Raw genomic sequence first — 7,866 nt, 5'->3', positions numbered from 1 at the left:
CACTTGTTTCCCCTTCCAAACCAACTGACGACCTACCAAGCAAACTGCCTGTTGCGGTTACAGTGGTGGAAGTTTTGCGTGGAAAAACAGGTGTGACAGCTGTCCCCACAGTCCTAGAAGATGAAGAGCGCGCGGATGCACTGGAAGGGGCGGGCGGTGGATGGTTCGCTCCGCTAGGCCGCATTGCAGCACAGTGAGCTTCCCACCGGGACCTATGATATTTATTCATGTGACGATTCATGGAAGAAGTTGTCAAACTGCTGAGGTTTTGACCTCTACTAAGAGAATCATGACAAATTTTACATATCACATGATTTGGGCGATCTTTTTCTATGTCAAAAAAGGAACAGGCTAGGCAAGGCTTAGAGGCCATGCGACCTGTTGATGCACCCCGAATAATGCTCATAGGCAGAGTGGTGGCTGAGGATGCAGTTGTAGACGTGCTACCAGTGCTCCGACTCTGTCCAGGAAGGCGCAAGGTAATTTCGTCGTCGGTTGCATCCTCCTCCACCGCCTCTGTTGACCTCCTCGAGTGCCTGACTGGGGGTTGACAGTAGGTGGGATCTAGAACTTCATCATCAATTGTTGTGTTTGCACTACCCTCCCCCTCAGACCGAGCCTCTTCTTGCCCTGACCGAATATTTAAGTTGTCATCCCAATCGGGTATCTGCGTCTCATCTTCATCAGTATGTTCCTCATTGCCTATAACCACAGTTGTTGGAAAGGCAGCATTTTGGTAGCCAACAGTTTGCATTTTATGAAAGTCAACCTCCAAGCCATGTCATGCCCTTCTAAAAGCATGTATAACACAGCGAGGGGACTCCAACCACAGTCTCCCTCGTTGCCACTCACTGGGCCACACACACCTCACTTGACTGGCATCGGTTGAGCTCCCTTTTGAAAAAGAAAAAGATGCTTTGCATGAAGCACTCTCAAAAATACGCGTGCCTTTCCCGTCCCCTGGCTGACCCAGGGGAAGAAAAGTCCTCTGAGAGCCATGACTTGTTCATCTTGGTTCTTTTAGAGACACAGCGAGGGGACTCCAACCACAGTCTCCCTCGTTGCCACTCACTGGGCCACACACACCCCACTTGACTGGCATCGGTTGAGCTCCCTTTTGAAAAAGAAAAAGATGCTTTGCATGAAGCACTCTCAAAAATACGCGTGCCTTTCCCGTCCCCTGGCTGACCCAGGGGAAGAAAAGTCCTCTGAGAGCCATGACTTGTTCATCTTGGTTCTTTTAGAGACACAGCGAGGGGACTCCAACCACAGTCTCCCTCGTTGCCACTCACTGGGCCACACACACCCCACTTGACTGGCATCGGTTGAGCTCCCTTTTGAAAAAGAAAAAGATGCTTTGCATGAAGCACTCTCAAAAATACGCGTGCCTTTCCCGTCCCCTGGCTGACCCAGGGGAAGAAAAGTCCTCTGAGAGCCATGACTTGTTCATCTTGGTTCTTTTAGAGACACAGCGAGGGGACTCCAACCACAGTCTCCCTCGTTGCCACTCACTGGGCCACACACACCCCACTTGACTGGCATCGGTTGAGCTCCCTTTTGAAAAAGAAAAAGATGCTTTGCATGAAGCACTCTCAAAAATACGCGTGCCTTTCCCGTCCCCTGGCTGACCCAGGGGAAGAAAAGTCCTCTGAGAGCCATGACTTGTTCATCTTGGTTCTTTTAGAGACACAGCGAGGGGACTCCAACCACAGTCTCCCTCGTTTCCACTCACTGGGCCACACACACCCCACTTGACTGGCATCGGTTGAGCTCCCTTTTGAAAAAGAAAAAGATGCTTTGCATGAAGCACTCTCAAAAATACGCGTGCCTTTCCCGTCCCCTGGCTGACCCAGGGGAAGAAAAGTCCTCTGAGAGCCATGACTTGTTCATCTTGGTTCTTTTAGAGACACAGCGAGGGGACTCCAACCACAGTCTCCCTCGTTTCCACTCACTGGGCCACACACACCCCACTTGACTGGCATCGGTTGAGCTCCCTTTTGAAAAAGAAAAAGATGCTTTGCATGAAGCACTCTCAAAAATACGCGTGCCTTTCCCGTCCCCTGGCTGACCCAGGGGAAGAAAAGTCCTCTGAGAGCCATGACTTGTTCATCTTGGTTCTTTTAGAGACACAGCGAGGGGACTCCAACCACAGTCTCCCTCGTTGCCACTCACTGGGCCACACACACCCCACTTGACTGGCATCGGTTGAGCTCCCTTTTGAAAAAGAAAAAGATGCTTTGCATGAAGCACTCTCAAAAATACGCGTGCCTTTCCCGTCCCCTGGCTGACCCAGGGGAAGAAAAGTCCTCTGAGAGCCATGACTTGTTCATCTTGGTTCTTTTAGAGACACAGCGAGGGGACTCCAACCACAGTCTCCCTCGTTGCCACTCACTGGGCCACACACACCCCACTTGACTGGCATCGGTTGAGCTCCCTTTTGAAAAAGAAAAAGATGCTTTGCATGAAGCACTCTCAAAAATACGCGTGCCTTTCCCGTCCCCTGGCTGACCCAGGGGAAGAAAAGTCCTCTGAGAGCCATGACTTGTTCATCTTGGTTCTTTTAGAGACACAGCGAGGGGACTCCAACCACAGTCTCCCTCGTTGCCACTCACTGGGCCACACACACCCCACTTGACTGGCATCGGTTGAGCTCCCTTTTGAAAAAGAAAAAGATGCTTTGCATGAAGCACTCTCAAAAATACGCGTGCCTTTCCCGTCCCCTGGCTGACCCAGGGGAAGAAAAGTCCTCTGAGAGCCATGACTTGTTCATCTTGGTTCTTTTAGAGACACAGCGAGGGGACTCCAACCACAGTCTCCCTCGTTGCCACTCACTGGGCCACACACACCCCACTTGACTGGCATCGGTTGAGCTCCCTTTTGAAAAAGAAAAAGATGCTTTGCATGAAGCACTCTCAAAAATACGCGTGCCTTTCCCGTCCCCTGGCTGACCCAGGGGAAGAAAAGTCCTCTGAGAGCCATGACTTGTTCATCTTGGTTCTTTTAGAGACACAGCGAGGGGACTCCAACCACAGTCTCCCTCGTTGCCACTCACTGGGCCACACACACCCCACTTGACTGGCATCGGTTGAGCTCCCTTTTGAAAAAGAAAAAGATGCTTTGCATGAAGCACTCTCAAAAATACGCGTGCCTTTCCCGTCCCCTGGCTGACCCAGGGGAAGAAAAGTCCTCTGAGAGCCATGACTTGTTCATCTTGGTTCTTTTAGAGACACAGCGAGGGGACTCCAACCACAGTCTCCCTCGTTGCCACTCACTGGGCCACACACACCCCACTTGACTGGCATCGGTTGAGCTCCCTTTTGAAAAAGAAAAAGATGCTTTGCATGAAGCACTCTCAAAAATACGCGTGCCTTTCCCGTCCCCTGGCTGACCCAGGGGAAGAAAAGTCCTCTGAGAGCCATGACTTGTTCATCTTGGTTCTTTTAGAGACACAGCGAGGGGACTTCAACCACAGTCTCCCTCGTTGCCACTCACTGGGCCACACACACCCCACTTGACTGGCATCGGTTGAGCTCCCTTTTGAAAAAGAAAAAGATGCTTTGCATGAAGCACTCTCAAAAATACGCGTGCCTTTCCCGTCCCCTGGCTGACCCAGGGGAAGAAAAGTCCTCTGAGAGCCATGACTTGTTCATCTTGGTTCTTTTAGAGACACAGCGAGGGGACTCCAACCACAGTCTCCCTCGTTTCCACTCACTGGGCCACACACACCCCACTTGACTGGCATCGGTTGAGCTCCCTTTTGAAAAAGAAAAAGATGCTTTGCATGAAGCACTCTCAAAAATACGCGTGCCTTTCCCGTCCCCTGGCTGACCCAGGGGAAGAAAAGTCCTCTGAGAGCCATGACTTGTTCATCTTGGTTCTTTTAGAGACACAGCGAGGAGACTCCAACCACAGTCTCCCTCGTTGCCACTCACTGGGCCACACACACCCCACTTGACTGGCATCGGTTGAGCTCCCTTTTGAAAAAGAAAAAGATGCTTTGCATGAAGCACTCTCAAAAATACGCGTGCCTTTCCCGTCCCCTGGCTGACCCAGGGGAAGAAAAGTCCTCTGAGAGCCATGACTTGTTCATCTTGGTTCTTTTAGAGACACAGCGAGGGGACTCCAACCACAGTCTCCCTCATTTCCACTCACTGGGCCACACACACCCCACTTGACTGGCATCGGTTGAGCTCCCTTTTGAAAAAGAAAAAGATGCTTTGCATGAAGCACTCTCAAAAATACGCGTGCCTTTCCCGTCCCCTGGCTGACCCAGGGGAAGAAAAGTCCTCTGAGAGCCATGACTTGTTCATCTTGGTTCTTTTAGAGACACAGCGAGGGGACTCCAACCACAGTCTCCCTCGTTTCCACTCACTGGGCCACACACACCCCACTTGACTGGCATCGGTTGAGCTCCCTTTTGAAAAAGAAAAAGATGCTTTGCATGAAGCACTCTCAAAAATACGCGTGCCTTTCCCGTCCCCTGGCTGACCCAGGGGAAGAAAAGTCCTCTGAGAGCCATGACTTGTTCATCTTGGTTCTTTTAGAGACACAGCGAGGGGACTCCAACCACAGTCTCCCTCGTTTCCACTCACTGGGCCACACACACCCCACTTGACTGGCATCGGTTGAGCTCCCTTTTGAAAAAGAAAAAGATGCTTTGCATGAAGCACTCTCAAAAATACGCGTGCCTTTCCCGTCCCCTGGCTGACCCAGGGGAAGAAAAGTCCTCTGAGAGCCATGTCCACATTGTCAGTGGACAGACACGTGTGCTTATCTGCCAGCAGACCCACAGCAGCACTGAAGACAGGTTCCGAGAGAACGCTGGCTGCAGGACACGACAAGATCCCCAAGACGTACGTGGCGAGCTCAGGCAATTTATCAAGATTGGAAGCCAAGAATGAGCAGGGCTCAAGTTGCACATTAATGGAATCGATGTTTCCTTGCATATACTCATATATCTGTGTGTCCTCCTCTTTTTCCTTGTCCAGCTGTTTTGTTTTCGCATGAGTATATGTCCTTGTCACTTTCCAATGTGTTTGAGTTGTTTGTCACCTTTAGGACACCTTTGAGGGTGTTTTCTAGGTGTTTTTCTGTGTTTGTGATTGCCTGCCATTGTTTCCTATTGGCTCGAGTTCGGTTCGTCGAACGTTCGACGAACCGAACTCGAACGGGAGGTCCGTTCGGCGAACCAACCTCGAGCCGAACCGCGACCGGTTCGCTCATCTCTAGTCATGATAACACTTGTACCATCTTTTCATTTAGATTCCACCTACAATTATTTACCGATTCCAGTTCTGAAATAGGCTTTCATGATCTACTCACTAGAATTCTCAAGTGCATAAGGTACTGAGACATATACATGTTCACACCATTATAAAGAACAAAGTATAAACATTGAGGTTTTTCTCACACCCATGTTCCTGTGTTCTTTGATATGATATGTGTTCATTTCCTTCACTATATAGGATTGCAAGTTTTCCATTTGTACCTTAATGGCAATGACGCTATACAATTGAACACATATCATCCTGTTATCCATATAGGTGTGTATTTACCTGCTTGACTATTTTTGGTTGTTTGATCCAGAATGTTTCTCCAGATAGGTCATGTGGAAATTTTCTTTCCTCAGTACAAATGTTTTCACTATGGCTTTGGAAAAATTTTTTGTATGTGCATCATGGTCATTTGACCCATTGTACTCTCAAGTAGCAATATATTGTACTGTTATGTTGTACTATGTACTAATTACGTGTTTATATGGTTTTGTAACCCTTTATGATCTTAGATAACTTTATCCTTGATAAAGACCTAAAAACAAGGTCGAAACGTTGGATGAATTATCCTTTTGCACAAATAAAGAATTTTCAGCATTCCAAGAGTTCTTTTCTTACGTTATTGATCACTATAGTGTGCCAGAGCTATTTCTATTGAATTGACTCTTATTTTTTCTGAGCACCTGCTATATACACAGTGACCCAGACATATTCAAGTTTCATTCAGAAGGCAGAGGGAAGCCTTAGCAGCTGAGCCTATATCTTGGCTTGTGAGCATTAGAACAGGCCGGCGATTACAGGGTAACATGAAAAATGTCCAGCTTGCATTATGACTAGAACATGACAATATCCTTTTAAGTACTAACCTATGATGCGTTCCTAAGCAGTTGATGTTATATGTTCTACATTTCATTTTCTGCATACTTTACAAGTAGTAGAATTTGCTTTGATATAGGCAACTGGATTTTCACAATGAAAAGGCAAAGGATAACGCCCGAAAAAGACGCCATACATTATGTCAGTGCCATCACTGACAAACCTGGATTGACCATGAAATACATCAATCCCCTTAAAGGTGAGTTAAAACAAGTTTTAACTAAATTGCCTTAATATTGTCATGCATTAGAATGACTGTCTTAGGTAATGATAAATATTTTCTACAGGAAGAGGAGTGTTTGCTGAAACTGAAATCGAAAAAGGGAGTTTTGTTGCAGAATATCGAGGCGAGCTCACGTATGCACTTACGATGGTAGACAACTACTCGAGATTTATGGTTGTGGTACAAGTCAAAGATCTAATGGCCCATACTGCAGCGAAGGTCTTCCAAGCACACTTATGCAGACCTCATGGCTACTCAGAGAGAGTCCTCACAGATCAAGGCACAGCCTTTGAAGCGGAAATCTTCAAGGACTTCTGCAGCTTTTACCGATGCAGGAAGATGCGCACTACACCCTACCATGCTCAAACCAATGGTTATCAACCTGCTCAGGACTTTACCCCATATTCCAGATGTGGCCTTACAAGTGATTTATAGAGGGGTAACAATACGTTGGGATCACCGGATCTAATCTCCCTTTTTATACACCCTAAAATCTTGTTTGCTTTAGAATAAACAATCTATATATATAATTGCCTTATTCTGTCTGTCTGTCTGTCTGTCTGTCTATCTGTCTGTCTGTCTGTCTGTCATGCTCCAAAATTGTGTCCTTACGGTGACACAAAGCTGATTGGCCGCTGGGCTTGCCATGGCCCCGCCCCCCCGCACGGATTGGCCGCTCGCCTCGCCTCCTCCCCCCGCATGGATTGGCCGCTCGCCTCGCCTCGGATCCGCCCCCCCGCACGGATTGGCCGCCACTCACACTCAGACTCACACTCAGACGCACACTCAGACTCAGACTCAGACGCACACTCAGACTCAGACTCACTCAGACTCAGACTCACTCAGACTCAGACTCACTCAGACTCAGACTCACTCAGACTCAGACTCACACTCAGACTCACACTCAGACTCACACTCAGACTCACACTCAGACTCACACTCACACTCAAACTCACACGCACACTCACACTCAGACTCACACTCACACTCAGACTCACACTCAGACTCACATGCACACGCACACTCACACGCACACTCACACGCACACTCAGACTCAGACTCACACTCACTCACACTCAGACTCACACGCACACGCACACTCAGACTCACACTCACTCACACTCAGACTCACACTCACTCACACGCAGACTCACACGCACACTCACACGCACACTCACACGCACACTCACACGCACACTCAGACTCACACTCACTCACACTCACTCACTCAGACTCACTCACTCACACTCAGACTCAGACTCACACTCACTCACACTCAGACTCAGACTCACTCACACTCACTCACACTCAGACTCAGACGCACACTCAGACTTACACTCAGACTCACACTCACACTCACTCACACTCATACTCAGACTCAGACTCACACTCAGACTCACACGCACACTCAGACTTACACTCAGACTCACACTCACTCACTCAGACTCACACTCACTCAGACTCACACTCAGACTCACACTCACTCACTCAGAC

Source organism: Anomaloglossus baeobatrachus, unplaced genomic scaffold (genome assembly GCF_048569485.1).
Source record: "Anomaloglossus baeobatrachus isolate aAnoBae1 unplaced genomic scaffold, aAnoBae1.hap1 Scaffold_87, whole genome shotgun sequence".
In the NCBI taxonomy this organism is placed as follows: Eukaryota; Metazoa; Chordata; class Amphibia; order Anura; family Aromobatidae; genus Anomaloglossus; species Anomaloglossus baeobatrachus.
This window is presented reverse-complemented; position numbering follows the sequence as displayed.